The sequence below is a fragment of the Bubalus kerabau genome, chromosome 14 (assembly GCF_029407905.1).
Source record: "Bubalus kerabau isolate K-KA32 ecotype Philippines breed swamp buffalo chromosome 14, PCC_UOA_SB_1v2, whole genome shotgun sequence".
Taxonomy (NCBI): domain Eukaryota; kingdom Metazoa; phylum Chordata; class Mammalia; order Artiodactyla; family Bovidae; genus Bubalus; species Bubalus kerabau.
In genome coordinates, this window is record NC_073637.1 from 51,717,982 (window position 1) to 51,722,817 (window position 4,836).

Sequence of the window (4,836 nt, forward strand, 5' to 3'; positions counted from 1 at the left end):
TGCTGGAGAGGGTGTGGAGAAAAGGGTACCCTCTTCCACTGTTGGTGGGAATGCAAACTAGTACAGCCACTATGGAGAACAGTGTGGAGATTCCTTAAAAAACTGGAAATAGAACTGCCTTATGACTCAGCAATCCCACTGCTGGGCATGCACACTGAGGAAACCAGAAGGGAAAGAGACACATGTACCCCAATGTTCATCACAGCACTGTTTATACTAGCCAGGACATGGAAGCAACCTAGATGTCCATCAGCAGATGAATGGATAAGAAAGCGGTGGTACATATACACAATGGAGTATTACTCAGCCATTAAAAAGAATACATCTGAATCAGTTCTAATGAGGTGGATGAAACTGGAGCCTATTATACAGAGTGAAGTAAACCAGAAAGAAAAACACCAATACAATATACTAACGCATATATATGGAATTTTGAAAGATGGTAACAATAACCCTGTATACGAGACAGCAAAAGAGACACAGATGTATAGAACAGTCTTTTGGACTCTGTGGGAGAGGGAGAGGGTGGGATGATTTAGGAGAATGGCATTGAAACATGTATAATATCATATATGAAATTAGTCGCCAGTCCAGGTTTGATGCACAATACTGGATGCTTGAGGCTGGTGCACTGGGACCACCCAGAGGGATGGTATTGGGAGGGAGGAGGGAGGAGGGAGGAGGATTCAGGATGTGGAACACGTGTGTACCTTTGGTGGATTCATGTTGATATATGGCAAAACCAATACAATATTGTAAAGTTAAAAAAAAAAAAAAAGACCTTCATGGATGGTATGGAGGGGCTCAGGACTTCAGTTAGGGAAGCACCTGAAGATGTGGTGGAAATAGAAGAGAACTAGAACTAGAAGTGGAGTATAAAGATGGGACTGAATTGCTGCATACTAATGATAAAACTTGAATAGATGAGGAATTGTTTCTTATGGATGAGCAAAGAAAATGATAAAGTTTTTCTTGAGATGAAATCTACTTCTGGTGAAGACACTGTGAATATTGTTGAAATGACAACAAAGAATTTAAAATATGACAGAAACTTAGATGATAAAGCAGTGGCAAAGCTTGGGGAGATTGACTCCAATTTTGAAAGTTGTGCTGTGGGTAAAATGTTATCAAAAATCATTTCATGCTACACAGAAATTGTTTGTGAAAGGAAGAATCAATCAGTTCAGCAAACTTCATTTCTTTCTTATTGCAAGAAATTTCCACAGTCACCCCAACTCTCAGCAGCCACTATCCTGATCAGTCAGCAGCCATCAACACTGAAGCAAGACCCTTCACCAGCAAAAATATGACAACTTGCTGGAGGCTCAGATGCTGGTTAGCATTTTTTAGCAATGATGTATTCTTAATTAAAGTATGGACATTGTATTTTTAAGACATATTTTGTTGTAGACTGCAGCATAGTATAAACATAACTTTATATATACTGGGAAACCAAAAATATTGTATGACTTGCTTTATGCTAATATTGACTTTATTGTGGTGGTCTGGAACCAGATCCAAAGTATCTCAAAGGTAAGCCTGTATTAACTGTGTAGTCTTTGGCAATATGAGGAAATATCTACATCAAAATGAGTAGGAAAGATTGAGATACACTTTTTGCCAAAAAACCTCACCCCCATAACATGCATGCTTGCTTAGTTGCTAAGTCATGTCCGACTCTCTGCAGTCCATAGGGCCACAAAGAGTTGGACACACTGACACACTGGAGCTACTTAGCATGCATGCACACATGTTTTATATTTTACTAAAACTGGGAAAAAATAAATATGTGTTTCCAGGATAATCTCCAGAGGAAGTTATCTATGAATCTCAGAAACTTCAGTTCAGTTCAGTCACTCAGTTATGTCGAAGTCTTTGCGACCCCATGGATTACAGCACACCAGGCTTCCCTGTCCTTCAACAGCTCCCGGCCCTTGCTCAAACTCATGTCCGTTGAGTTGGTGATGCCATCCAACCATCTCATCCTCTGTCGTCCCCTTCTCCTCCTGCCTTAATCTTCAAAGACCCGACATCAGAGTCTTTTCCAATGAGTTAGTTCTTTGCATCAGGTGGCCAAAGTATTGGAGCTTCAGCTTCAGCATCAGTCCTTTCAATGACTATTTAGGACTGATTTCCTTCAGGATTGACTGGTTTGATCTCCTTGCAGTACAAGGGATTTTCAAGAGTCTTCTCCAACACCACAGTTTAAAAGCATCAATTCTTCGATGCTCAAACTTCTTTATAGTCTAACTCTCACATTCATCATGACTACTGGAAAAACCATAGCTTTGACAAGACGGACTTTGTCAGCAAAGTAAGGTCTCTTTTTAATATGCTGCCTAGGTTTGTCATAGCTTTACTTCCAAGGAGCAAGTGTCTTTTAATTTTATAGCTGCAGCCACCATCTGCAATAATTTTGGAGCCCAAGAAAATAAGGTCTGTCACTGTTTCCATTGTTTCCCCATCTGTTTGCCATGAAGTGATGGGACCGGATGCCGTGATCTTCTTTTTTTGAAATTTTAGTTTTAAGCCAGCTTTTTCACTCTCCTCTTTCACTTTCATCAAGAGACTCTTCAGTTCCTCTTCACTATCTGCCATAAGAGTGGTGTCATCTGCATATCTGAGGTTATTGATATTTCTCCTGGAAATCTTGGTTTCAGCTTGTGCTTCATCTAGCCTGGCATTTAGCATGATGTATTCAGCATATAAGTTAAATAAGCAGGGTGACAATATACAGTCTTGATGTAGTCCTTTCCCTATTTGTAATCAGTCTGTTGTATCATGTCCAGTTCTAACTATTGCTTCTTGACCTGTATACAGATATCTCAGGAGGCAAGTAAGGTGGTCTGGTATTCCCATCTCTTGAAGAATTTTCCACAGTTTGTTGTGATCCACACAGTCAAAGGCTTTGGTGTAGTCAATAAAGCAGAAGTAGATGTTTTTCAGAAATTCTCTTCCTTTTTCTTGATCCAATGGATGTTGGCAATTTGATATCTGGTTCCTCTGTCTTTTCTAATTCCAACTTAACAAAAACATATGTGATTAATAATCTCTTTGAAAATAAGTGGGAAATTGAATTTGTACATAAATATTTACCTGTTAAGTAACTAAAGCATTATTTCAGCAAGGAGAGGCTAAGGATAACAGTAACTGCTTTCTGTGTCCCTAATGTGGCAATTTGTGAGATTTCCCTGGTGACTCAGTGGTAAAATAGTCTTCCTGCCAATGCAGGAGACACAGTTTGGATTCCTGACCAGGAGGATCCTACATGCCATGGAGTAACTAACCCCATGCACCACAACTATTGAGCCTGTGCTCTAGAGCCAAGGAGCTGCAACTGTAAAACCAGGCACCAAATCTTCTGAAGATCACACACCCTAGAGCCCATGCTGTGAAAATGAAGTCGCTCAGTCGTGTCCGACTCTTTGCAACCCCATGGACTGTAGCCTACCAAGCTCCTTCCTCCATGGGATTCTCCAGGCAAGAGTACTGGAGTGGGTTGCCATTTCCTTCTTCAGGGGATCTTCCTGACCCAAGGATCGAACCCTGGTCTCCTGCATTCCAGGCAGATGCTTTAACCTCTGAGCCACTAACAGGACAAACCACCACAATGAGAAGCCCACATACCACTAGAGAGTAGCTCCCACTTGTGGCAACTAGAGAAAAGCCCATACAATGATGACGATCCAGAAGAGTCAAAAAAAAAAAAAAAAAAAAATTGTATGGATTTTCTTTTTAAAAAAGAAATTTGTGATATTGTTTGTACAAATATGAAAGAGATATTCTCTAATATACACAGTGTATAGAACCATATCACTCATTTGAAAAGATTCTCTCTTAAGAAATGTCTCTGAATTAAAAAAAAAAAAAGCAACAAGGGAAGATGTTTTCTTATATTAACTATTTGCTGGCTGTCCATTGTGGAATTCAGTTGGAAACATTCATGAATTCCTATCTATGTTAGATTAGGTATGAATCCTCTACCATCTTGGTTCTTCTGGCTGGTCTACAAATTAACTTGACAGAATAATGAAACAGATTAGCAGGAGAAAATCAAATAAATTTTAATAACATGTACTACATGGGAGAGACCCTGGAAAACTGAGTAACTCACCAAAATGCCCTAAGCCCTCACCTTAAATATCATTTTTCAGCTAAAGGTAAGAGGATGTTGGGGGTAGCAGTTTGGGACTTCCTAGAGGAGAGAAGCAATTGACCTGGAGATGGAAAAGCAAATTCCTAGTGAACAACTGTTTGCTGGGCCACTTACAGACCTTGAGGATACAGAGGGGATTCTCGTCTCTAGGCTCCAAATTTATCTCCAGAGATATATTTTAAAATATATTTAAAATATATATTAAATATATATATATATAATACATTTAAATATTTTAAAATATTTAAATATATTTAAAAAGATATATTAAAAATATCACCCATATTTTTAAATATATCTCTGGAGATAAATTTGTTCCTAGAAGAGTCCTTTATCTAAATTCTTTAGGATCTCAGTTGAGTGCTGTTCACTTCAGTCACTCAGTCGTGTCTGACTCTTTGCGACCCCATGAATCGCAGCATGCCAGGCCTCCCTGTCCATCACCAACTCCCGGAGTTCACTCAGACTCACGTCCATCGAGTCAGTGATGCCATCCAGCCATCTCTTCCTCTGTCATCACCTTCTCCTCCTTCCCTCCCCAATCCCTCAGAGCATCAGAGTCTTTTCCAATGAGTCAACTCTTCGCATGAGGTGGCCAAAGTACTGGAGTTTCAGCTTTAGCATCATTCCTTCCAAAGAAATCCCAGGGCTGATCTCCTTCAGAATGGACTGGTTGGATC